Source organism: Mauremys reevesii, linkage group 2, assembly GCF_016161935.1.
Source record: "Mauremys reevesii isolate NIE-2019 linkage group 2, ASM1616193v1, whole genome shotgun sequence".
NCBI classification, from domain to species: domain Eukaryota; kingdom Metazoa; phylum Chordata; order Testudines; family Geoemydidae; genus Mauremys; species Mauremys reevesii.
The window spans coordinates 39182875-39210734 of record NC_052624.1 but is presented as its reverse complement, the minus strand read 5'-3'; the positions used below and the strand labels follow the sequence as shown (position 1 = coordinate 39210734).

At 43.1% G+C, this 27860-nt stretch overlaps 1 protein-coding gene across 9 annotated transcripts in view; it reads left to right on the top strand.

Annotated features, from left to right (window-relative positions):
- CACNB2 (calcium voltage-gated channel auxiliary subunit beta 2) overlaps positions 1 to 27860 on the top strand; it is a 424293-nt gene that overhangs the window by 327661 nt on the left and 68772 nt on the right. Inside the window, exon 1 of one of the 9 annotated variants that reach the window (XM_039524814.1) lies at positions 9255 to 9292. The exons of the other annotated variants lie outside the window; for them this stretch is intronic. The gene's annotated coding sequence lies outside the window, so the exon portion shown is untranslated. Of the gene's footprint in view, positions 1 to 9254; positions 9293 to 27860 lie in introns of those variants that run through there. 9 annotated transcript variants of the gene reach the window in all.

The following is a 27860-nucleotide window of genomic DNA, read 5'->3' as shown; positions in this document are numbered from 1 at the left end:
AGAGAAGCAGAATTACAGATAAGTAATTTCATCCTTTTGTGGGAGCTCACCTGATTATACGCTGGTCTGAGTTTTGTTTCAGGGCCTCTAGGTAGACTGTTCAGGTCTATTAGTGATTCAAGAGTCCTGCTGTAAATTCCCTGTGGATATTTTTTGTATACTACGGTATTCTTGCTGTATATTGAACAATCAGAGTATAAACCAATGAACCAAAATGATGGATTTAAATTTTAGCCTTTAAGATTTCCTTGCTTTATTTTGGTTTCATGGCATTTGGCAAACAGGAGGGCAAGAATTAAGATAAGTAAAATCATGTGGAATATGATTAGCTGCCTTTTTTATGTTCATATTATTTCTGGAATACCAAGTCCTACTGCATAGACATGAGCTTCGGAGTTCTTTTTTCCAGTAGGCAATTGTTTGAAGTAAATGATCCTCAATGTGACTGACTTTACTAAAAGTGCTGATTGAAGAGGCTGACAAATTAACTAGTATTTTTAAGATTAAAACCTGTTATCTACTGCTACATAAAGTGTGTGTGTGTGTTAGTGTGTGTGTTAAAAATGGCTTTGACCACTGGATATGCACAAATCTGGTTAGGGTCCTACACTGCATCAGTTTTATGTACCAGTTTCTCAATCAGCAACAAGGTTAAAATAAGTTAATATACCTTAGTCCAGTGGTTCTCAGCCAGGGGTCCGGGGCCCCCTGGGAGGTTACAAGCAGGCTTCAGGGGGTCCACCAAGCAGGAACAGTGTTAGACTCACTGGGGCCCAGCCCAGAAAGCTAAGCCCTGCTGTGCAGGGCTGAAGCCCAGGGCCCTGAGCCCCGCCACTCGGGCTGAAACAGAAGCCTAAGCAACTTAGCTTTGCGGGGCACCCTGTGGCATGGAGCCCTGGGCAATTGCCCTACTTGCTACCCCTTAGTGCCGGCCCTGGCTTTTATATGGAGAAAACAAGTTGTTGTGGCGGCATAGGTAAGCCATGGAGTTTATAGCATGTTGGGAGGGGCCTCAGAAAGAAAAAGGTTGAGAACCCCTGCCTTAGTCTGTGGCTACTCTCATGTGGCACTAATATTATTATTGTTTTCTGTCACATCTTCGGTGTGAGCCATTCCTTACAGTGCTCTACCTACTCTAGCTTGTGGTAAGCCCCTGTGGGAGGTATGCAATTTGTGTGCCCTCGTTAGATATGTATGCTCACCAGAGGAAGTAATAATTAAAGGCTCAAGAGTAGTATCATCTTGCCTTGTTTAAAATGTATTGTCTGTTTTAAGCATTGTAGCTTGTCAGATTATTTCTTTCTGCTTTCCTCTACATTGAGTATGAACTGGGAATGTTTGGAGAGAAACAGTCATTCCACAAGACGGGGGGGGGGGAATTCCTTACTGTCACTATAAAGTTACAGGTATATTTGAAAAGTGGATGTGATGGATGGTGTGCAGGCTTGTGTGCAAATAGCAAGAACGGAAAGCTGATTTATGAAAAATTCTCTTAGCTCCAACACAACCACCAACTTTTACAGGTACATTGTCAAAACAGTGACTGATGCTATTTTCTGCATCAGTTCTAGAGTTTTCTACATTTTCTTTACAGCAGGAATCGAACTAGATTCTGACTTCATTTATCCCTGTAATGCAGAGTAACTGCAAGATTTTACAGCATTCTACATGATATCTGAATTTGCCATTGGGCCATGATGATTGACTGTGGATAGGCAGTAGAAAGATGGCTTTAATTCAAGGTGGATAAAAATTTTTTTTCAAATCAGGATTTTTGTTCAAATTAAATTCAAATTTTAATTGAATTTTGTATTTAAATTTTAATATTTTTAAATATAAGCCTATTTGAAATTGACAGCCTATGTTGAGGCCTCATTTATTATAATCTATTAAAATCATTTACATGAAATTCAAAAAAAATTTAGCAGTACATGTTTGCTAGAAAGCTTTAAAGACAGTCAAACCTCTGAACTAGTGGAAGGCACTGGCAAAGCATCTGGAACCATATTTTGTTGAAAGATTACCACTGCTTTTGACAACAGAAGCCTTTTCTGCAGGTGCAGAAAGAACATTTTTCTTCATTTCAGTTTATTCAGAAAGTTCAGTTCAATGACTAGTTCATTATAAGTAAAGAAACTAGTTAGGTTTTGAAAAAGCAGAAAGCTTGTTTTCCTTTTCCAATCTATGAATAAAAACTAGGTCTGAGAAGGTGAGAGCTACTAATTCTAAAATCTTGACTGACCGTTATGAGAAACATTTCAATTCACTAGCTACATGTAATACTTTAGTTTTAAATGCAAAACATGTACTGATAAACTTAGAAGCTGCTCACGCTGATCTGCCCCCCAGGCAAAACTTCTGTGTGCTGCCCCTTCCTGCCCTCTAAGAAGTTTGTGGCAGGGATCTGCTCTCAATCTGCCTCTCCCCACCCAGCCACCCTCTCCTGGACTCCACCACCACCTCCAACCCTTGCCAGGGATCACCACAACCATTCCCGTGAAGTTACTCAGCTCAATCACAGAGGGGTGCAGGCACCTTTGCCTGCCTCCCTGCACATCCAACCAATCCCAGATCACAATATCTCTACCCCCCAATCTGCCCCCTGCACTTTTCCAGATGAGCTCCTCGCTGTTGGGCTCAAAGTGCGGGTCAGCCACTGTGCAAATCCAACGCAGTGGTCCCCAGCAGCCTGGCAGGGAATTTCTTTCTGCTCCTAAGAGCCTTGGCTGGCAGCCACCCCCTTTCTGGGACAGCCCTGCCGGCCTCATCCCCCACCATGGCCCATGGAAGGAACTGGGAAAGGTCCTGAAATCTGCTAACCTCAGAAATGTGCCACCCTTTCCAGCTGCTCAGCTTGCTCGTGCCCAGAGCAGCCTCTGAATAGCCTTTTGATAAACTACTTTTCCTTATGTATCAATTGTATTTAACTAATAAAAATACCGTTTTAAAATGCATTTGTGTATCTTCAATTGAATTTTAATTGCCATCCAAATAAAACTTCACACAAATCACTAGTAAAAATAAATGCATCAACCACTTTCTAACAGTAAAAATTTAAAAAATAAAAATCTGAATAAATGTAAATTAAGCTATAATTGCTTAAATAAATGAATATAGAGATAGTGTATCTTTCTGGTACAAAGAAACCCCACCAAATGTAATCTAAAGTCTTTTTCTAGGTGCAAATCTTCGTATTTTAATGGTTACCAACCAATGAGAATCAACCTTTCTTTAGGATGATAACTAGAAAGTACAAATGCAAAACAAGATTAAAATTGAAGACTTAAATCAGGGATCGGCAACGTTTGGCACGCAGCTCGCTGCTCCAGGCCATTGGGGGCTGCAGGAAGCAGCACGGGCCGAGGGATGTGTTGGCTGCCGCTTCCCACCGCTGATTCCCGCCACTCCCATTGGCCTGGAGTGGTGAACCATGGCCAGTGGGAGCCGCGATCGGCCGAACCTGCGGACACAGCAGGTAAACAAACCGGCCCGGTTTGCCAGGGTGCTTACCCTGGCGAGCCGTGTGCCAGAGGTTGCTGATCCCTGATTTAAATCAGTTTCCTCCTTGCTGATTTAAATCATGACTAAAATAAGTTATTTAAATCAATGCATTCCTCTGTAGCTTATTTGTGTATTCCCCCATTCCTGAGGCCATGCTGGAATGGGGGCAGTCTGATGTAAAATGCTGCATCCAACACAAAGGGATTCTATATTAGATCTTGTCTTGACAGACTAAGAGGAAGTGATCACAGAACTAAAAATACTGGTAATTTAGGTAGAATCATAACTTGATCACATTTCTAATGTGAAAACAGAATAAAGTCAGATCAGTGATATATATATTACACACACACACACTTGATGTTGTAAAAGGACCAATTTAACAAAGCTGAAAGCAATTATGAGCCAGATCAGCAACAATTGAATCAGAAAAATGTGAATGATCATAGGGAATGGCTTAAGATCATTTTACTAGATGCCTCAAAAGCCACAGTTGAAGAAGGCAGCTATATTGGTTAAAAAAAAATGACCAGGTTTAGAGAGGATAGGAAGATAGCTATAGTTTTTTTTTAAAAAAATGTATAACAAATGGAAGAAAGAGGAAGTTAGAAGCTAGATATTGTAGAAAATTGATAAGGGAAGCAAAAGGACACACGGCCATCAGAGTTATGGAGAATGTGGAGTTTTTAAAATATATTAGGAACAAAAAGGACCATTGTAGTTGTTAGGATTCATTACTGGATGGAAATGGTAGAATTATCAGTAATAATGCAGAAAAGGCAGAAGTGCTCAATAAATATATTCTGTATTTGGGGAGAAAAATATGATGTAATCATATCATAGGATAATGCTTTCCATTCCACTAGTATCTCAGGAGGTTGTTAAACAGCAACTACTAAAGTTAAACATCTTTAAAGTAGCAGGTCTGGATAACTTGCATCCAAGAGTTTTAAAGAGCTGGCTGAGGAGCTTGATGGATCATTAATGTTGATTTTCAATTATAGGAGCACTGGGGGAGTTGCAGAAGACTGGAAGAAAACTAATGTTGTGCCAATGTGTAGGGTAAATGAGAACCTGGATAAACAGTCTGACATTGATCCCGGAGAAGCTAATGGAGTGGCTGATATGGGATTTGATTAATAAAGAAATTAAAAGAGGGTCGTGTAATTAATGCAGATCAACATGGGTTTATGGAAAATAGATCCTGTTAAACTTTTATACATGTATATAAAATATTTTTAATGAGATTACAAGTTTGGCTGTATAGGTAATAGTATTGGTGTAATAGACTTAGACTTCACTTAGGCATTTGACTTGGTATATCACATGACATTTTGATTAAAACAACTTAAAAAATATAAAATTAACATGGCACACATTAACTGGATTAAATCTGGCTAACGAGCAGGACTCAAAATGTAATTGTAAATGAATCATCAAGTGAACAAGTGTTTTTTATAGTGCTTTGTAGCGTCTGTGTTACTTAACATTTTTATTAATAAACTGGAAAAAAACATAAAATCATTACTCATAGTTTGCAGATGACCAAAGTAAATGGTAAATAATGAAGAGGACAGATCACTTATATAGAGCAATCTGGATCGCTTGGTAAAATGGGTGCAAGCAAACAGTATGTGTTTTAATATGGCTAAATATAAATGTATACATCTAAAAAAAAAAGAATGTAGGCCATACTTACAAGATGGAGAATCTGTCCTGGGAAGCAGTTACTCTAGAAAAGATTTGGAGATCATAGTGGATAATCAGCTGAATATAAGCTTCCATGGTGATGCTGTGACCAAAAGGGCTAGTGCAATTCTTGGATGCATGAACCAGGAAATCTCAAGTTTACCTGGCACTGGTGTGACTACTGCTGAAATACTGTGTGTCCAGTTCTGGTGTCCACAATTCAAGAAGGATGTTGATAAATTGGAGGGGTTCAGAGAAAAGCTGCAAGAATGATTAAAGTATTAGAAAACATGCCTTATAGTGGTAGATTTAAAAAGTTCAATCTATTTAGCTTAACAAATGGAAAGTTAAGGGGTAACTTGATTACAGTCTGAAAGTACCTACATGGGGAACAAATATTTAATAAAGGGCTCTTCAATCTATCAGAGAAGGGGATAATATGATCCAATGTTTGGAAGTTGAAACTAGATATGTTCAGACTGGAAATAAAGCATACATTTTTAAGAGTGAGGAAAATTAATCACTGGAACAACTTACCAAAGGTCATGGTGGATTCTCCATCACTGACAATTTTTAAATCAAGATAGGAAGTGTTTCTAAAAGATACATTGTAATAATTATTTTGAAAGTTCTGTTACACAAGAGGTCAGATTAGATGATCACAATGGTCCCTTACGTGATTTTTCCCCCCACTTTACACCCATGGTATGGTAATTGCTCACCCATTTTGTGCACAGACCTCTCTATTTAAAAATCTGACTTTTAGTGGTGTTTTCTGACTTTTTGTTGTTGTTGTTGTTGTTAGAATATTTACATTCTAAAGATAAGGAGGTGCCTGGTCAAATGACAGCATTTCTCTTAGAAAGATAAAATGTAAAACTGTTTAACATCTGGTAGCATCTGTCCTTGTAGTCCAAACTATGGATTAACTGAGTGCTAAATTGTCATCACATTTTCAGAGAGATTTAGAAAATGAACAGAAAGTACTTAACTTCTTTGACCCTTTCTAATTTTAGAATTGTAGAATACAGAGTGAAATGCTAGATGTTGTGTATTTAAATTATATATGGATTAAAAGAAAGAATGAAAGACAGTTCTTTGGCATGATATTTTGGCATACTATTTTTACCCTAGTGAGGTAAGTAATTGCATGAAAATGTGACATATTGTACTTTAACCCGGTTAGTATCATGAATTGCAAAAAACAACAATGTTGAATGTCATGGCTCTATTTATCTTTTAAAATGTTAAATTCAGGGACTTATGTTTTATCTATGTGAAGAAATCAGTGTTTGACCTTCATCAGTGAATTACAGTTTTGAATTTTGATCACATAAAATATTCAATTAAATGAATTTCTGCAGTTAGATTTTGCTTTATTTCCTACTCAAAGTTCCACAGCTATTCGCTTGATGGAGAAGTAAACTGAAGAGAATTTTTAGCTGCTGCATTTATCTCCTTTGGAATTACTTTTCATTTTCTCCTCTGCCTGAGAAATGAGATGTTGCCCTTTAATAAGAAATCTTTAGAGCATTGCTAAGAAGTATGTCCAGGGCAGTAACTTATTGAAGATCCCTATTGGTGATAGTGCAGCATGAGTTAGTTGTTAGTCAGTCAATAGTACTCTTTCACTACTACAATATGAGTGAGCAGGACACTCATCTGAGCATTTTTGTACCAGAGAATAAATGTTTTAGAAAAGCAGGCATGCATGTTATCTCTTATGTCAGTGCTTCGTTTTGATTTCTCCTTAATATTTCTATGCTTGCTTTCAGATCCTTTCTTACAATGACTGTTCAGTAGAACTTCTTTTGAAAAACTAATTTTTAACAGAAGCGAATGACATATTGTGTGCTGTGCTATTTAATGATGAATTATTACTCAGGATTTGGCAGTGTAATCGTAGTTATTTCTCTATTTTCTGCTGCGAAATGGATAATGGTGTATAAAGAGGCATTGCCTCAGCTAGTCTACATGAAGAGATCATTTGTAAATTCAGGACAGAGTTTTATGTATTTATTTTTTTACAAAACGGTAATTTATAACTTAATCATAATGTTACTGTTACTGTGAGGTTTTTTTTTTTACAATAGCTACTGAATATTATAAATTGCTAAATTCATTGCATATATGACTGCTTTTTCTCCTATACATAGCTCCATGTTAAATAACTTGCTTTTTTACCAAATATCAACTACAATCTGAAGGATAATTAGAGTAGTAGTACATATACTTGGTTTGATCTCTGAAGAGGACACACATTTTTTCTCACTCTAGAAACATGGCGGCATTGACACAGTGACTCATGCAAGCAGAGCCTCTGGAATGTTCCTTCCCATAAAAGCTGTTTGGAAGCATACCTGTGAATATATGGATATTGATTGGTAGTCTAATAATGATTAGCAAGTATTTTTATTCTACCCCACTTTAATGCTCAGTCTGAGTAACATGGCCATTTTTATGTGTTATATCCTTGGGGGCAGCCAGTTTAGGAAGAAATCACTTGAAGCCAGAGAGCAGACAGCTAACAAAACCACCATTTTATTTACAGACCATAATACTCTAACTCAGTTGCCATAGCAACAGAAACCATGACAACCAAATACACAACATATTCCTCCCCCCCTAATAAGAACATCCCCTAAATAAAAAAAAAAAACAAACACACACTAGACTAGAGAAGGAGGGTAGATTGCCTCCATTCCCGGCTAAGCCCTGGGGATTATTTTGCCCCATAACCGTGGGTTCGCCCTAGCTAGAGATCCAGCCGATGAGGAGGCCTTCTGTCTCTAGGTGGATTACGGCGAACTTCTGGTGTTATTGCACCCGAAAGCACTAGGGGCTCAGGGTCCGCAGCACGAACGGGTGAGGAGGTGGTATCAGCTCGTGCTGGGCAAAGGGGTATCTCAGCCGCCGGCAGTAATGGAGGAGAACAGTCAGGAACAGGTGACTCGTGATTCGGTGCCTCACCAGAAGAGGTGAAGTCAGACCCCTCAACTGCAGATGGGTCCTGAGGACTGGCATGACCTGGCAACAGCTGATCTACATGTCGCCTCCAGGTAACATTCTCTGCAGTCCGGACTGTGTAGGAAACAGGTCCTGTTTGAGTGATGACTGTGGCTGGGACCCATTTAGCTCTGGAAGTATAATTCCGAGCCAAAACTGGCTGTCCCGGGCTAAAGGTTCGGTCTTTTGCTCTGGGTGCCCGTCTGATGACTTGATATTGCTGCTGATGTTGCACAGTTTGTCGGGGTTCAGAAGGTTTCAGCAGATCAAAGCAAGTGCGCAGCTGTCGTCCCAACATTAGAAAGGCTGGGGATGCCTGGGTCGTAGCATGAGGGGTGTTTCTGTAGGAAAGTAAGAAGATATCAAGACGCTTTTGAATGGAGTGTTGTCCCCTTGCTGATTTCAAAGCGTTTTTCATTGTCTGCACAAATCTTTCAGCTAATCCGTTGGTGGACGGATGATATGGTGCTGACGTGATGTGGTGTATCCCATTTGCCTTCATAAAATTTTGAAACTCCTGAGAAACGAACTGTGGTCTGTTGTCGCTCACAAGTTGTTCTGGCAGACCAAAACGACTAAAGAGTCCTCGTAGTTTTTGGATAGTACTCTCTGCAGAAGTGGACTGCATTATAGAGACTTCTGGCCATTTAGAATGGGCATCTATTGCCACCAAGAACATGCTTCCTTCAAGGGGGCCAGCAAAGTCAACATGAATACGTTGCCACGGGTTTTCAGGCCAGTCCCATGGGTGTAGGGGTGCCCACTGGGGTGCATTCCTCACACCCTGACATGACATACAAGCTTTTGCCTTCTCTTCAATAGCGCTGTCCAATCCAGGCCACCAAAAATAGCTTCGTGCAATTTCCTTCATGCGCACTATTCCACAGTGACCGGAATGTAGCTGTTCTAACATCTGTGATCTCAGTGGTGGTGGAATAATGACATGTCTCCCCCACAACAAACAACCAGATTGGACCGATAACTCCATCCGTTTGGACATGTAGGGAACAAGGTCGGATGAGACCGGAGAGGTTTGTCGAGATTTTCCATGCATCACCAGGTCCATAACTTGGGACAATACTGGCATAGGCGGCAGGTTTGTATAATTTTTGGTGGGGCCCAAAATGGTGGTGCCCCCCCGCTCCCGCCCTGTAAGCCGATATAAAATGAAGCTACAACGCGTCAGTGCCACAAGATTACAAGGGTCAATTAAAAGTGGAAAGTCAGAAGCAGCACTTGCCTACTTCAATATACAGTATTATATTTTGTTGCATCTGTTGTGATGAAGTGGGAATGTTCTTAATATTTTCTCTGAATACTGTGTGGGTGCCTCAGTTTCCCCTGCAAGATGCCAACTGAAGGTGTTAGGGACAAAGAGATCAGGTGGCCTCCTTGTCCAGAAGAGACACAGAGGCCAGAGGAGGGAGTGTCAGTTTGGAGCTGGCTGGGGAAATTGGGAGAGACCCAGAACTTGGTTCTGGGCTCCCCACCCCCCAAGATGGACCTGACAGAGGGGTTCTGTTTTCTGTACCAACAAGCTCTGTTTAAACTGTGTTCCCGTCATCTAATAAACCTTCTGTTTTACTGTCTGGCTGAGAGTCACATCTGACTGCAGAGTTGGGGTGCAGCGACCTCTGGTTGCCCCAGGACCAGCCTGGGCAGACTCACTTTGGAAAGTGCATGACGTGGAAGGGCATGCTGAATGCTCCGAGTCAGACCCAGGAAGGTGTAAGCTTCTTGCCCTGGAGACAGTATGCTCCGAGAGAGGAGGCTCCCCCAGAGTCCTGACTGGCTTTGTATGGAGATGTTCCAAAGCATCACAGCATCCCCTTCCACACCGTGCACTTCCCAGAAGTCCGCACAGGCACTGACACTCCCTCCTCCGGCCTTTGTCTCTTTTCCAGGCATTAGGAGGCCACCTGATCTCTCTGTTCTCCAACACCTTCAGTTGGCACCTTGCAGAAACTGATTTGGGAGAAATGAAGTAAAGCTGCCCAAACCGAGCTTGAGCACTCCTGAATTTTGAGGTGTTCAAATCTGGAAGGCAGGTGCTGGGGGTGGGAGAGGGCTGTGGGCTCCATGGGGGAGCATGGCAGCAACTGTCTGGAGCTGCATGGAGCCAGATACGCTGGTCTGAGTGGCACAGTAAGCAGTTTGGGGGTTGGAGAAGAGGTAGGGAGTTCCGGGGGGCAGTCAAGGGACAAGGAGCAGGGGGAGTTGGATGGGGCAGAGGTTCGAAGGGGCAGTCAGGGGACAGGCAGCAATTGGATAGGCATGGGAGTCTAAGAGGTTTATCAGGGGACAGGTAGGGGGTGCGGTCCTGGGGAAGTTGGGTGGGGTCTCAGGAGGGCAGTTGGGGACATGGAGACGGGCGGCTTAGATAGGGGCTGAGGGCCCAAGGGGCAGTTAGGGGCAGGGGTCTCGGGAGGGGGTATGGGAACAAGGACCAGTGGGGCTTAGATAGGGGTGGAGGTTCTGGGGGCAGTTGGGGCAGGGGTCTGGGGAGGGGGCAATCAGCGGACAGAGGCTGGGATTCAAAGGGCTCTGGGCTGCTGGCAGCCGGGATCCCAGAGCCCTTTAAATCCCAGCCCGGCTGGGAGTCAGAGGACTCTGGGCTGCCTGCAACCGCAGGGAGCCCAGAGCCTTTAAATCCCAGCCGGGGCCGGGAAAGGCTCTGGGCTTGCAGGCAGCTGGGCTGCCTGCAACCGAGTGCAGAGCCTTTAAATCCCAGCCGCTGCCGGGAATCAGAGGGCTCTGGGCTGCCTGCAAACGCGGGAGCCCAGAGCCTTTAAATCCCAGCCACAGCCGGGAATCAGAGAGCTCTGGGCTGTTTGCTGCGGCAGCCCAGAGCCTTTTAAATCCCAGCGAATCAGAGGACTCTGGGCTGTCTGCCCAGCCGCGGCGGGAATCAGAGGACTCTGGGCTGTCTGCGGCGGGCAGCCCAGAGCCTTTAAATCCCAGCCGCGGCCGGGAATCAGAGGGCTCTGGGCATTTAAAGGCTCTGGGCTGCCTGCAAAATCCCAGCCGCGGCCGGGAATCAGAGGGCTCTGGGCTGCCTGCAAGCGCGGGCCCAGAGCCTTTTAAATCCCAGCCGCAGGAATCAGAGGGCTCTGGGCTTCTGGGCTGCCTGCAACGCGGGAGCCCAGAGCCTTTAAATCCCAGCCGCGGCCGGGAATCAGACTGGGCTGCCTGCAACCGCGGCAGCCTTTTTCCTTTCCCGGAATCAGAGGACTCTGGGCTGTCTGCTGCGGCAGCCCAGAGGAATCAGAGGACTCTGGGCTGTCTGGGCAGCCCAGAGGGAATCAGAGGGCTCTGGGCGCTGCCTGCAACCAAGGGGCGCGCAGCCTTTTAAATCCCAGCGCCCGGGGATCAGGGCTGGGCTCTGGGCTGCAAACAGCCTGAGAGCAGCAGCCTTTTAAAAGCCGCAGCCGCGGGAATCAGAGGGCTCTGGGCTTGAAAAAATATTGGTGGGGCAGAGCCCCTGCCTGGGATTTATTCATGGGGCTAAAGCCCCAGAGCCCCATATAAGTCGGCGCCTATGAATACTGGGTCAACGCGAGTTGCTTTCTTTATCTGAGTAGCAGTGATGGGTGTATTCTCTACCTGTTCAAAGTAGAAGATTTCCTTTTGGGCGCTATCTTGATGTTTGACCGGCAAAGGCAAACCTCGAGGCCATCTGCATTGCCGTGCAGAGTGGATTTCCGATATTTAATTTCATATGTGTGTGCTGAAAGTAACAATGCCCAACGTTGCATACGACTAGCAGCTAATGGGGGAATGCCTGTGTAGGGTCCAAAAATTGACGTCAGAGGTCGATGGTCTGTAAGAAGAGTAAACTTTCGCCCAAAGAGGTACTGATGAAACAAACAATTCCTAATGCCTGTTTCTGCTTTGCTTAGAGTGCTGAAGCAAAAGCAATAGGTCTCTCTTCTCCCGAAGGTATAATGTGACACACTCTGCTCCCCTCCATAAGGGAGGCATCGGGTAAGGATGGATCAAAGTGCGTTAGAACTTCAGAATTTAACAATGCATCCTTAGCTTTGTTAAATGCAACATCACAGGCTTCAGTCCACTTCCAGGCCTTGTTCTGCCCAAGGAGCTCGTGAAGTGGTTTTAGCAGTGTGGCTAACTGTGAGATGAACTTTCCATAATAGTTCAGTAGTCCTAGAAACGAGCGCAGCTGGCTTACATTTCGTGGTGGGGGAGCCTCCACAATAGCTTTAACTTTTGCAGGGGCCTTATGAAGACCTGCAGAATCGATGATGTGTCCCAAATATTCAACGGAGGGCTTGAAGAATTCACACTTGTCTTTGCGAACTCGTAGGCCATACTCTTCCAATCTTTGTAGGGTAGCCTCTAAATTCTTTAAGTGATCCTCTTCATTTCTTCCAGTGACCAGGATGTCATCCAGATAGCACTGAACTCCTGACAAGCCACACAAGATCTGGTCCATAGCTCTCTGGAACAGGGCGGGAGCCGATGTTATTCCGAAGGGTAGGCGACAGTATCGATAAAGCCCTTATGAGTCACAATAGTCAACAGCTCTTGGGACTTTTCATCGACGTGCATCTGTAAATATGCTTGACTCAGATCAATCTTACTGAACTTTTGTCCCCCAGCCAGGCCTGCGAAGAGGTCATCGATGCGGGGAAGCGGGTATTGCTCTGCACACAACACTGGGTTGACAGTGACTTTAAAATCACCGCAAATCCGGAGAGCCATCTTTCTTCACTATTGGAACGATAGGAGTGGCCCATGAGCTATGGGTAACTGGTATTAGGACTCCATTGGTGACCAGGCGCTCCAGGTCTGCTTCAACCTTTGGCCTGATGGCATATGGCACAGTTCGGGCTTTCAGATATTTTGGTGGACTGCCAGGTTTAATGTTCAATGTCACAGTGATTCCCTTCATACTTCCCAAATCATCTCCAAAAACAGCAGCATGTTTCCTTAGTATAGGGTTAGACTGGTTTCTTCTTTAGTCATCCGGTGCACTTCTGCCCAGTTCAGTTGAATCTTCCCAAGCCAAGACCTACCCATTAAGGCTGGGTAGTTACCTCTCACCACAAACAGTGGCAATCCTGTCCATTGAGCTCCACCTTAACATCAATAGTGCCGACCATGGGCACAGCTTCTCCGTATCGTCTTCAGAACAGTTTTTGTTGCCTTAAGCGGAAGATGCTGTAGCTTTTCTTTATACACAGTCTCAGAGACCAGCGAGACAGCTGCACCGGTGTCCAGTTCCATGCGTATAGGTTTGCCCTCCAATAAGGTTACCCAGTATTCATGTGAGCCGCTGCCAAAGACAAAACATGCAGTGGCACTTCCTCTTGTGATGAGGTGTCTCCTTGATCATCCTGGGTCTGCTCTAGAGTATGCAAGGTTCCTCTTTTTGTCGGCCAGACCACAGGCCTCTTTTTCTTTGGTTTACAGGCACACTCAATGTGTCCTTTTTGCCACAGTGTCGACACCAGGTCCTTACACCAGCATTCTGATGCCTGGTGTCCTGGCTTACAGCGGTAACATTCTTGACTCTGCACAGTTTTGTGGGTCGGTTCTTGTGACACTTTTTGCACCCTAGGGGTGCACCGATGTGTGTGCCTCCCTTGTAGCCAGTTCCATGGAGACAGCAATATCAACAGCCTTCTGTAAGGTAAGCTGAGCCTCTGTCAGTAGGCGCGCTTCACTGTACAGGCCACACACTAACCTGTCACGCAGGGCATCATGTAACATTTCTTTAAATTCACAGTGTTCTGCTAGCTTTTTAGAATGGCTACAAATTGTACAACTGTTTCATCTTCCTTTTGGTCTCTTTTGTGGAACCTATATCTTTCAGCAATTACCAGTGGTTTTGGGGAAAAATGGGACCCCAGGATTTCCACAATGTCACTGTAAGGTTTAGTTGCTGGCTTAACAGGGTGTAGTAAGCTGTGTAGCAGGGAGTAGGTTTTAGCTCCTACAACACTTAAGAATATTGGCACCTTCTTTGCTTCTGTAATGTCATTTGCAATACAAAAAAGCTCAAAACGCTCAGTATACACATGCCACTGCTCTGTATTCTCATCAAAAGGCTCCAGAGGCCTGGTCAGAGTAGCCATGATTTTAGTTTCACTTTCACAGTCAGTGCAAAGAAGCAGCTTTTTTGTTTGTTTGTTCTTTACCTTGACTTCTACTTCCTTCTGTTACTGGAGCAGCACCGGAGTCTCACCCTCGTCGCCACTTGTTATATCCTTGGGGGCAGCCAGTTTAGGAAGAAATCACTTGAAGCCAGAGAGCAGACAGCTAACAAAACCACCATTTTATTTACAGACCATAATACTCTAACTCAGTTGCCATAGCAACAGAAACCATGACAACCAAATACACAACATTATGGTAAATATTTTTTATTACAGAGCCAGTCAGTCTCTCAATGTGTGTCAGTTTAGGATGTTCAGTGCATGAGAAGGTGTAAATACATGGCCTCTCCTCCTTCTGTCCCATTGAAGTGTACAGAAAGACCAGATCTTCCATCTCCTGGGCACAGAGACTGCAATCATCTCTGGCCATTGAGTGGGTAGGGTTGCCAGGCATCCGGCTTTCGACCAGAATGCCCGGTCGAAAAGGGACCCTGGTGGCTCCAGTTGGCACTGCCAGAGGGACAGGGGGCTAAGGCAGGCTCCCTGCCTGCCCTAGCTCTGTGTGGCTCCTGGAAGCGGTCGCCAGGTCCTTGTGGCCCGTAAGCAGAGGCATGGCCAGGGAAGCTCCGCTCCCGCCCCCGCCCTGAGTGCTGCTCCACAGCTCCTCATTTCTGGCCCCACCCAGAACCCACACCCCAAGCCCCTCATCCTGGCCCTATGGAGCCTTTATCCCCCTCCCGCACCCCAACCCCCCACCCTAGCCTGGTAAAAGTGAGTTAGGGTGGAGGAGCGCAAGCAATGGAGAGAGTGGGGGATGGAGTAAGCGGGGGCAGGCCCTCGGAGAAGGGGCAGGGCAGGATAGGGCTTCAGGGAAGGGGCAGGGCAGGGTGTTCGGTTATTTGCCATTAAAAAGTTGGCAACTCTATGAGTGGGTTGTGTTCATATGCAATAGAAGCAGGGACCATGTGGCTCTCTGGTAGGCCTGGGCAAGCCAGAAAGCATGAAAGTAGAGCCAAGCTAAAGATCATTCTTCACTTTAGTAGGGGTGTGCTCTGTAGACATAGCCATAGAGTGAACCTCTGAGGACTTTGGGAACTGCAATACAATAGAAGTGCACACCTCTGTTTGGGCATGTGAAATCTAGCCTCCTTGCTGCTGTAAAGTGGAGCCAAGACAGCTTTACTTCGGGCAGGACCTTCTGCACTTTTGGTAGTGGGGCAAGATTTTATGCTCATTTTGTGCCAGTGTTAATCCAGTTTAGACTCTGGATTTCCATATGTATAAGGGAAAGTAGAATTTGGCCATCTGTCTTATTCCGTGTTGCTCTAATATAGAGCCAAAAAGAATTCAACTAATATTTTGAATATTTTTCTGTTAATAAAGAAATAATCCAAGACATCTTTGTAGTGTGTGGTTTAAAACAAAATAAAAGAGAGAAGAGAGATTATTGTAGTGCTATAACCTACAGAGCACAAACAATTTTACATTCAATTCTGAAAATGACTGATTGAGAGGACAAGAAGAAAACAACTATTTTATGTTTGAAGCAAGCCCATTTCCTAGAGGTCATGATTATGTCAGAATTAGATTTGCAAAGTTAAACCTGAGTGTTCAGCCAGCTATGGTGAACATGGGGCTTAATGTGATGTGTTATATACACATGCTATAGAATAGGGAGGGGTGGGCGGGAGAGTTAGCTCAGTGGTTTGAGCATTGGCCTGCTAAACCCAGGGTTGAGTTCAATCGTTGAGGGGACCATTTAGGGATCTGGGGCAAAAATCTGATCTGTCTGAGGATTGGTCCTGCAGGGGGTTAGACTAGAGGACCTCCTGAGGTCCCTTCCAACCCTGATATTCTATGATCAGCTGTCACTTTTTGTGCATCTAGCAAACAGTGTAATATCCTTTTTACAAATACAGTGCTGAAAAATGAAAAGTGAAGTAACAACATTTTTTCATGTTAAGTGTTATTAGAGTACCTAATATGAATAAATATTGTTCTTAAATGAGATGCAAGTAAACAATTCTAAATTTACTGTGCAACACTTAGTCACTGATGTGCTACCAAGGTCAGTGTCATAAAGAGATTTTACTGTATTTGAATCATGTGTAAGAAAACATTTCTAATAGCTCAAAGTACTTTGCTAATATTATACCCACAGAAAAAAGTATTATATTATTTCACTCATTTTTTTCACTATTGTGGTTGTAACAAGATATTTAGTTTGTTACAGAGAATTGCCTAGACTCTCAGCAACAAATGGTTGACTCCAGTTCAACTTGCCTGTTCCTTAGTATAGGTGTTCAGAGAAAGTGCTGTACAAATTTTTTTTGGGAGACAGAGGGTAAACTTTAAGAACAAAATAATGCTGTTTTTCCTGCTGAGTAATTTCTTTGTCTTACATGCTGTGATGCGGTGTGACTCACCACTGTGGCACCCCCTGTTGGATGTCCCAGGGATCAGCTCTGCTAGCCAGTGCACCCTCTTCTGGTGGCATCTCACCACCATCACTTCTGCTCTAGGACCTCGCCATCCTCTTCATGACACAGTCCTCTGGCTGTGCCACACTCTGTGCTCCCCACTTCCAGGGGACCTGCAGTCGGCTGTCCAGCCACTTCCCTCAGTGGCAACTACAGCCCAATGTCTGGCCACTTCCTCAGTAGTGAAAGGGGGTGCAGGCCCATCCACTACCCTGGGTCCCAGCCCAGGTAGCCTGTAAATGGCCACCACTTGCTGCTTTCCTGCCAACTCCCTTGTAGATCTCCCTGGGCTGCTTCCCTGGGGCCCCATTTTTGCCCTTGCCCAACGGCCTCAGCCTGCAGATCCCTGCAGCATGCCAGGAGCTATCTTTAGCTCCCTGGGTCTCTGCCTGCAGCACTGCTCTGTCCAGGGTGCTTGTACCTTCAGCCTGCAAGGCAGCCAGTCCTCCTCCCTCCTCAAGCTCCAGGGAGTGACTGAAACTGCTCTGCTCTGCAGCCCTTCTTATATGGGCCAGCCCGGCCCTGATTGGCTGCTCCTCACAGTGCCTCTCTGATTGGCTGCCCCATCACACATGCATATTACCTAAATCAAATGTGGGGATTTGTCTGAATCTGTTTGGAATCTGTCTGAAAAATGTTATATTACAGGTAGATTATATTATTGTTAAGAGAACTGGAAAAGGAAAATTGAATAGGCCTGATTCTCTACTCCAGTACTTTCTGGTTCTATCCTGGTGTAACTTAGTGGATTTCAGTGCAGTTCCACTGGCCTAAAACCAGTGTAATGGAGAATATGGTCAAATATGTGTATCCTAATACCATATTAGTAACAACTAAAGTAATGGATGAGATACTTCCATTCTAATCCTCTACTTTTCAGTAGTTCATACACACCTTTTTTAGGGACCAGGTACTAAGTTTTTCATATTCTTCTTAGGGTGGGACTGTTCAGTAACCCTAGACCTCAAAGAAGATGGTCCTTGTGATAGGGATCTCTTTCAGCTCCACTCTGCTTGTAATACTGGGGGAGCATTTTGAAAAGGATGAGCTTCTTTCAATGGCCAAGGGGATTCCGAGATCATCTCAGGGCTGCCTCCATTAGGATGTAGTTAAGATACTGCTCCCTCAATTTCTTTATCCTGATCTTAAAACCATAACAAATGGAGTACCTGTCTCCAACATGACCCTCACCTAGGGACTTGAGACCACGCAAATGATGGTCACTAATGGGCATACGTTTTCTGTGGCCAGTGCAAGGTTTAAACCCTGGGCACCTTTGCCTGAAGGCCCTGCTACATAATCTAAAGAAATAATACTAAAAAAAATGAAACAATAAAATGAGAAACAAAAAAAACAAATGTTAAGCTAAATGAGTTTCACTAGGCAAGTAGTTCCGTAGGAACACTGAGGCTCTGATTACCAACCACAGATGAAAAGAAGGAACTGAGGGAGGGGTGACTCCATGCTTTATATGCTCACTTCACAGCATGTGGAACTTGATAATGATCAGGACCACCCCTAAGGCTACCACTAGGGAAAAATCTCCAGCACCAGTGCATGAGGCACACAATGTAGTGGACATATACAACACATCTGGAAGAACAACAGTTACAAAAAGGTAAGTCGCTATTCTTCAAGTAGTATCCCTATGGGTGCTCCACTCTAGGCGTGCTTCTGCTCTCTTCAGCTTTGATCAGAGATTTCTCATAGCAGTGTCTGTTCGGCCCAAGCATGTGTGCTAGTCAGCCTTATGCCATTGTTCTATAGCACTGTGTGGGCAAACCGCCCTCAGTTCCTTCTCAACCACCTCGGCCTGAGACAGGGCTCTGACAGTTCTCCACACTGAAATTACCTCAACTGTGTCCCAGTCTTTATTCTAGTAGTTAGTTTATAATAGTTTTTAATATTAGTGTAATTAGTTAGTAAATAGAAGTAGCTTTAGCTTCCTAGTATATTTAAAAAAATGTATTAAAAATTTAATGTGTATTATATAGATACGCATTAGTTCGTAAATATTCTTATCACGGGGAGGTTATGCCCAGTTCTCCTGGGTTCAAATATTGTCTGTCATTGTCATTATTGTCATCATCATCATCATCTTCCTATTATGCCTCTGGTATTTAGGGCAGCGACAAAGCTCCTCCATTCCTGTCTGTTTCTGGCAAGTCTTTAAGTGGTTCCCCAGCTGTGCCCCAGGTTTTTCAGCTTAGCTTCCACAGCTCTTCACCATGTTGTTTTTGGGCAGCCTCGTTTTCACTTGCCTTCAGGTGTCCATCTTATTGCTACTCTGGTGATAGAATCAGTTTCCATCTGAAGCACATGACCAATCCATCTCCAACACCTCCTGACAATGATGGTGCTCAGATCTTCTTGGCTGTCGTACCAGGAGGCAATCCCAGTAAGTGACTGGCACTCCCAGTGCATCTGTTGCCTTGGGGAATTGCACATTGCCCGGAAGTGTAGCTTCTGTCTGGCAATGAAGTCTAGAACCATAAAAAACAGGGAGATCAAACTTTGTGTCCTTATGAAGAGCTCACTGCCCCTGCTTCAGACCCAGGCAAAGGGACACCCCCACCAGTACATTGGTTTCTGAGCAAGTCTGCTTCCTCCGCTATCTCTGAGCCGTACTCTGAGGGCCCAAGACTCCTCTCAAATGTCTTCCAAAGACCATGTCTCAAGTTCACCAGGTAGGGAATCTACCTCAAAAAAGCACAGGTTGTCCATGTCTTCAGGTACTTCACCACCATCTGCTCTCCAGTCCAGTACCCATGAGGCTCCTGGTTCCTCAGGTACAAAGTGCACCACTAGACTGAAAGACAGCAAAAGCTTGGGCCCGGAGAGATCATTGGTACTGTCACTGGAGCCAGGTTGCAAGAAGAGCTCTTCCTCTGCTTCCTCGTTACTGAAGAAGCCAGTTCAGGCTCTGACTGTACTTCCCTCAGAGCAGCTGAGACTCATGATGTTGTCAGCTCCCTCGGCCACCGTTACCTCAGTGCAGACCATAGCATGCTTGGTATCACAGGAGTTTCATTTTCCCTGAGACATGGCTGTATCTGAGATGTCCAATTCACCGCTGCTTGGCTCCAACATATTTTGATTACTCAGGTGGCACTTCTTCCAAGACCACAACTGGGAAATCGATTCCAGTGTATCCACATATTCCAGCAATGGGGCAACCCCAGAGAGACTTGTTCACCACAGCAATAAACAAGAGATGTGCCCAGGTTTGCTCCAGCAGTTGGCTGGGTCACTGATCCCTGGGGGATGCGTTTCACCTTCATTGGTTGTTGGATCTACTGAACACATTCCCACCAGCTTCTCTAATAGCCAAAGTTCTACTCAAAATAAAAAAAGAGCAAAGCCAGCGTCATCCTAATAATTCTGACCTGGACCAGACAAACATGATTTCCTTACCTGTACACCAGATCACTCTCCAGGCTGCTCCTCATCTCCTCTCCAAGAAAGGCAGGAAGATCCTTCACCTCAGTCTCAGAATGCTTTAGCTCAAAGCATGGGGAGAGGGGGTATCAGTGGTTCACGGGGTTAGAGACAAGCTGCTCAGAAGAGGTAAAAAGAGTACTAATACACAGCAGAAAACAGTCTACTTGCCACACATACTCTCAAAAATGGACAAGATTTGTCTGTTGTTATGACCTCAAACATATTCCACCGACGACATAATTTCTGCCAGATATATTGGACTATATCCTAACATTAAAAAGTTTGGGGCTATCGCTGAGCTCCATTAGTATCCACATGGTAGCCATCATGGCTTTCCATTCTCCAATAGAGGGTTATTCTGTTTTTGCTCACCAAATGACAGGTGTTCCTAAGGGGGCTCAGAAATCTCTTTCTGCCAGTCAAGCATCCTATTCTGATCTGGGACCTCAATATGGTTCTTAAATGCCTTACAAGACCACCATTTGAACTGGTGGCTACCTGTTCATTCCTCCATTTATCAATGAAAACAGCATTCCTGATAACCATCAAGTTGGTGTGTTGGTTTGGGGAAATAGGGGCCCTTATGGCATGCTCCTCATTCACAGTATTTATTAAGGACAATGTCACATTGTAACTACACCCCAATTTTTTACCTAAAGTTTCCTCTGAGTTTCATATTAGCCAACCCATTCATCTGCCGGTCTTCCACCCTAAACCTCACCTAGATAAACAAGAGGCAAGGTTGCACACCCTTGACATCAGGAGAGCCCTGGCCTTCTATCTGGAAGAGACTAAACCCTTCAGAAAGACCCCCAAATTGTTTGCTCACAGATATATCAAAAGGGTCTGCAATCTCTAATCAAAGACTTTCTAAGTGGATATCCATCTACATTAATTCTTACTATGAATATTCTAATATTCAAGCTCCTTCAGTAAGATCTCACTCTACAAGGTCCATTTTACCTCAGTGACATTTCTCAAAAATGTGCCATTATTGAAATATGTAAAGCCGTTTCTTAGCCTTCTGTACAGACCTTGTTGAACACTACAAAATAACTCGCGGCTCTGCTTCTGATACTATGTTCGGCTCAGCTGTACTCTCTTCTGTTCAGGGCTCAACTCCAAAGTCCCCTCCGTTTAGAAGGAACTGGTTGACAGTCACATAGAGTGGAACACCCATAGTGATACTATTCAAAGAAGAGGAATAAATGGTTACTTATCCTATGCAGTGCAGTAACTGTGGTTCTTCAAGATGTGTGTCCCTATGGGTTCTCCACTGTCAACCCTCCTCCTGCTCTGGAGTTCTCTGACTAGGGCTTTGCAGTAGAGAAAGAACTGAGGGCAGTTTGCATGCACAGAGCTATATAACAATGGCACAGGGCACAAAGCTGACTAACACACATGTGGGCCAAATAGATAGTGCTATGAGACATCTCCGATGAAAGACACAAGGGGCACAAGTGCACTTTGAGTGGAGCACACATAGGGAGACACATCTCAAAGAACCACAGTTATTGCACATTTTTCTTTTTACTTCTACTGCTGCAAAACAACCAGTTCATGTCAATTGCCTCTCAGCCAGACAATAAAGGAGAAGCCGTATGAGTGCTTTTAAATTCATCAGTATCATTGAAAAACTATTCTAGAATACCACATGATGTTAATCCAATACTTATTCTTCGTATGAAATAGTGGATGGTGATTATATATCACTTTCCTTTGGTTAGTGTTAATAGCCTCCTCTTTCTTCACTGAGGTCTTGATCCAAGTCCTTTAGTTTCCTTCAATAGGAATTAAATCAGACCCTAAATCATCAGACATTTGTAGATCCTCTACCATCGTTCTTCTCATGGGAAAAAGTCTAGACCTGGAAGAATATTCTTTTTATTTTGACAATGCTGGCCTGTTTTAAATCCTCCTTCATGGTGGTGTATGCCCTCCAACTGCTGCCTTCCTTGCTGATGCTACATCTTTGATGCAGCTTTTGTGGTGGTCCACGTTCTGCTGATGGTTAGTCAAGAGCCAGAAATCCATTTGATATTCCAGGGCAGTGGTTCTCAACCTTTCCAGACTACTGTACCCCTTTCAGGAGTCTGATTTGTCTTGTGTACCCTGAAGTTTCACCTCACTTAAAAACTACTTGCTTACAAAATCAGACATAAAAATTCAAAAGGGTCATAGCACACTAGTACTGGAAAATTGCTTACTTTCAAATTTTTATCATATAATTATAAAATAAATCAAGTTGAATATAAATATTGTACTTACATTTCAATGTATATAGAGCAGTATAAACAAGTCATAGTCTGTATTAAATTTTACTTTGTACCGACTTCACTAGTGCTTTTGATGTAACCTGTTGTAAAACTAGGCAAATATCTAAATGAGTTGATGTACTACTTAAAAGACCTCTGCGTACCACCAGGGATACGTGTACCCCTGGTTGAGAACCACTGTTCCTGGGTATTTATTAGTTAAATATAAAGAGTGAAATCCAGGCACCATTGAAGGGCCTGATTCTGCCACCCTTGCTTACATTAAGTAGAGACTTACTCTGTGGCTAGTCCCCTTGATTTCAGTGGACTGCTTTCCTACGAAGATGCTACTTAGTTTGAGCAAACATGACAGAATCAGGCCATAAATTGTCTTATGCAGAAGTTCTCAAATGAACAGGCGGAAATCAACAGGAAAATGTTCACATGATATATATGCTGACCTAGTATTAGTGAGTGGGTGGTGTTTATATTAATTAAGTAAAGAGAACATTTTTCTTGTTATAGTTTTTTTCAGAGCAGTATCTTAGATAATTAATGTTTATAACTCTAAAATATTACTGATGTTTGAAAAATGGAAATATTCCCACATCTTAAACAATAGCTTGTAAAACTGATCCTATAGCTACAAGTGGCTATTTCAACAAGCATATTGGGTTTTAAGAAACAGACTGATATTTGTTTGCATTTCATTCCAAACTGATCCTTGAGTGCTCATCTTAAATTCCTTTTTCTTTTGTGACGCACAAAGGAATGCAAAAGATATGGTTAATGACTTGATAGCTGTATGATTGTCAAGTTAATTAGTGATTTCTGACAGCTTGTTGACAGAGAAGATAAAAGAGAAAAAAGGCATTTGAACAAGAATGCTGTACATAATTCTTAAAATGCTCACCATCAGAAAAGGCATATGTATATATATTAGCCCTTTGCTGTTCCTATTTTATCATTTTAGGAATCAGATTCCTTCAAAAGATCTACAGGTTCCATTCTGTAGAGTAGAAAGGATATAGACTGGAAATGATAAGCTATATTGGATATAGCAGTTCAGACTTAGTCCAGGAAAGAAAAGATAAACGAATGAGCTGGGTTAGTCTCCAGTCATTTCACAGTAGTAAGGTCAGGCACTTTCTGGGGCATGTGGCCTTGAAAACCATTAGTTGAAAGTACAGTTTGTTTTACATCATTAGCTGTGATTGAAAGAATAACCGAGGAACACTTTTTGGATTCTTTGAATCTACCATTTTCAAAGTTGGCACGTTTACGTCAAATTGGAGTGACATGGAAAATAACAGGTGTTTGGTAGTTCTGACCTAACACCTGTGGGTTTTTTTCCATCTCACTCCAATTTGACCTAAACCTGCCACTTTTATAATGGTAGATTCGAGGACTCCAAAGTGTTCCTCGTTATTAACAGACTTGTTACTTGGAAGATGCAGGGCAACAAAAGAATCATACAGACAAGTAGAGCTAGAGGAAGAGAGAGATGGATTGAGAAGGTGGGGTGGCAGAAATTGATACAATAAGAGGCTCTGAATTAGTCATCTGAGTTATAAAAACAGATCATGAAAGTGCAAAAGATCAGAATTTCATAGTGTTTTGTGCACTTCTTTGAACGCATGCCTGTTTTCAAATCTCATATGAATGCTTCTTGTTTGACTTTTACATTGAATCCAGTGAAGCAAGTACAAGTTACATAAAGAACTTTTCACCAATTAAGTGAAACCAATTATTTTCACATCTACTCATGCATAACTTCACAACTTCCTTTTACAACATAGAGAAAGACAATGGAATCTCTTTACCCTAGCTGTCTTGTCCCTACATTGGGACTTGTCATCCCAAGTCAACTAGTTGGAATATTTCCAAATATCTGATAAGGAGAAATAATTCCTAAATGACTGAGTAAAAGGGAATATCATTTGCCAGTCTTTCGCTCCATCTGGCTGGTTTAACCATAAGAGTGAGGACTTGTGACTATACAAGTGTTGATGCATTATTCATTTGTTGCTATTGTGGAAGGTTGTCATTTGATTTAACATCAGAATGAACTATTTTGGGCAACTGTGGCAACTACTTTCACATACTGTTGGTATGAGTAAGGAAGAACTGCAACTGGTGTGGCTAGGAAGAAGGCTGATACGGTCCTTAGATGGTAAATTCTGATCTTCATAGAGTACTAATGGGTCTGTAAAAATGAGCTAAGTATTCTTGTCTTTGACTAAGATCCCATCATTTGTAAGATCTGTTCCAAAGAAAATGTAAGTTAGTTTCACAATGAATATGAGTACATGCCAATTGTCTGGACTGTATTTTCAGTCTAGACTATGGCTTTGGGTTATAGCCTCATGAAAATGACTAATATGAGGATTATGTTCTAATAATCGTTCACTGTCTTCACTCATGATTGAAATAGCTGATTTTTAAAACTTCAAAATTGGCATACAGCTAAGTCATCTATGATTAGCTGATTGGGTGGAGGGATAGCTCAGGGGTTTGAGCATTGGTCTGCTAAATCTAGGGTTGTGAGCTCAATCCTTGAGGGGGCCATTTAGGGATCTGGGGCAAACATTTGTATAGGGATTGGTCCTGCTTTGAGCAGGGGGTTGAACTAGATGACCTCCTGAGGTCCCTTCCAACCCCAATATTCCATGATTTATAGTCACTTTGTGAAGTTTGGGGGAAAATATGTGAAGAAATTATTACAGGTCAGGGATCATAACCCTTAACTATGTTGAGCAGTACTTATTCAAGCAGCCCTATAGCTATCATTTTCCTTATGAGTTTAAATATGCACATACTTAAGTGGTACCAATTTCAGCTTTCCAATCTCTACACACATCCAGTCAGCAACTGCTATTTCCCCACTTATTTCAGAGGTAGCATGAGAAGGAATACAGCAGAGGCCTTTCTTTGAGCCCCAGTATGCTAAAATTATGCTTTGATTATTGAGTCTAATGATCTCATTTTAACTCCTACTATATATATGCATCATTACACTGCACGTTGATATAAATCCTATCCGATAACTCTGCTTTCTATATTTACTGCCAGTGGAGCTCCCTATTCAAACCCAGCTATAGAAACGATCCTGACACCCCATCCCCACATCCGCAAAAAGAAGCTCACAGTTTCATCCTTCCAACTGCAAAACTCTTTCCAGGTTGCCCATTTAGATAAGTTGTGCTATTGCAGTTACATTAAGATCACATAAAGGTGCCATTTTTTTCCTTTGGAAAATTAAGTTTAATAAAAGCAGCAAAGAGTCTTGTGGCACCTTGTAGACTAACAGACGTTTTGGAGCATGAGCTTTCGTGGGTGAATACCCACTTCGTTGGATGCATGCATCCGACGAAGTGGGTATTCACCCACGAAAGCTCATGCTCCAAAACGTCTGTTAGTCTATAAGGTGCCACAAGACTCTTTGCTGCTTTTACAGATCCAGACTAACACGGCAACCCCTCTGATACTTAAGTTTAATAAACCTACATTATTGCAACAGTATGGCTGAGATCTTAAATGAACAAGACCTGAAATAAAGTTTCCACAGTAACTCAGCTACCTTGCACTTTTACATTTAATAGAATAAATAATTGAAAATACTACATAAGTGAAGTACAGTCCTCCTAATTGCCACTTTGTGGATGTGCAAACCGGTAATTCTCACAAAAAGAAACATCTGTTTTACTCCTCTTCTCAGCAAAGATATCATAGCTAAGGCCTGCAGTGAAGCATTATATTACTGAGACTCCATTACTCTTGCAAAACATCATGTACCCCTAGGGTGACCAGACATCCTGATAAAATCTGGACTGTCCTGATTTTGAGGAGTTTGTCCCATGTCCCGACCAGAGTATGCTCGGGACGCCATTTGTCCTGATATTTTGTTTCCTGGTCTTCGGCGGCAATTCGGCAGAGAGTCCTTCAGTCGCGGACGGTCTTCGGTGGTATTTCGGCGGTGGGTGCTTTTGTCTTTGGTGGCAAGGTTTATTACCCCCTGCCTAAATACTGCCGAAAACTGTCCATGACTGAAGGGCTCTCCGCCGAACTCATGGACAGGTGAGTGTAAAAAAACAAACAAACAAACAAAAAAACGCCCCTCTCCCCCCCCCCCCGTGGCGGTTCCGATATTTTCCCCTTAACATATGGTCACCCTATGTACCCCACAGCCTATGCAGCACATTAGGCCTAAATTAAGCAGCAGAGACTCTTCTCCCTCTCAGGGCCCACCTCCCTTTCCAATCCAAACAACACAGAATAATATCTATACCGAGTATTGTTTGTTGTTTATTTTTATATTAAATCCTATTATTTTATACTGCTGCAATGCCAGTACTAATAAGTAATGCGATAGTACAATATGTCAGGGGAAAGCTGGATATGGTACTAGGGGCTTTTTGGTATCCAGGTAAATGTATCAGTTGATTTTGGTTTGAGGCAGCTGATGCTTTTGCTGTGGGGTTACGATGCTTTGCCTTTTTTCCCTTCTCTTTTTGGGCCAGACACAGTGGTGTCTTTATACTTGGGATGCAGTGTGTTGAATTGTTCATCCATCACCCTAGCAATACTTTACAGCAATTAGCTACGCGCTTTAACACACCCCAATTTCGGTCTCCAAATCTAGAAGTGTCTATACCATAATCATGTTTACTTTTGTGCTTCTCCTAAAACAATCAGTAGTGAAATAGTTAATGATGACATTGAAACAGTCACAAAAATGTGTTAATACTCTATTAAGATGGATAGGGCATCAGTTATCTCCAGTTCACACTTTGAAACTATTTTAGCAACCATAAGGACTAGGGAGTTTGAGGCAGATCTGCAGCACTAATGGAACAGAGAGTTGGCCTATCAGGGCTTCTGGGGACTCCTGATAGCAGGGGAATTTCTGAGTGGCCCAAAAGCATGGCCTGGAGCAGCTGGAGATGGACTCCAAAGTACCCTGCACTACAAGGATTCTGAGTCAGCAGAACAGGCCCTCAGGGACTGCTGTAGGTGGCATAATTTAGGCTGTTCTAAATTATTCAAGGATCTGGTTAGGGCTCTGGCTGGATCAAGGATCAAGGCAGAACCGCCCTGGATCTTGCAACAAACATAATTTGACCCATCCCCAGGATCTGTCTCTTTTTCCCTCCCCTTGTTAGATTAAAGCTTAGTTCTTGGATAATAATTTGGAGAAATTTAAATGAAATCCCCAATTATTATTCAGCGAATTACACAGCAGCCTACAGAACATTTATTAGTAAACTATGTATTATCAAAAATAATCAAAAGTAAGCTGTATCTGTAAAATTAAATAAACTAATTTTATTATGCCATTTCTTTGATTATATATGTTGTTTGTTCATTTA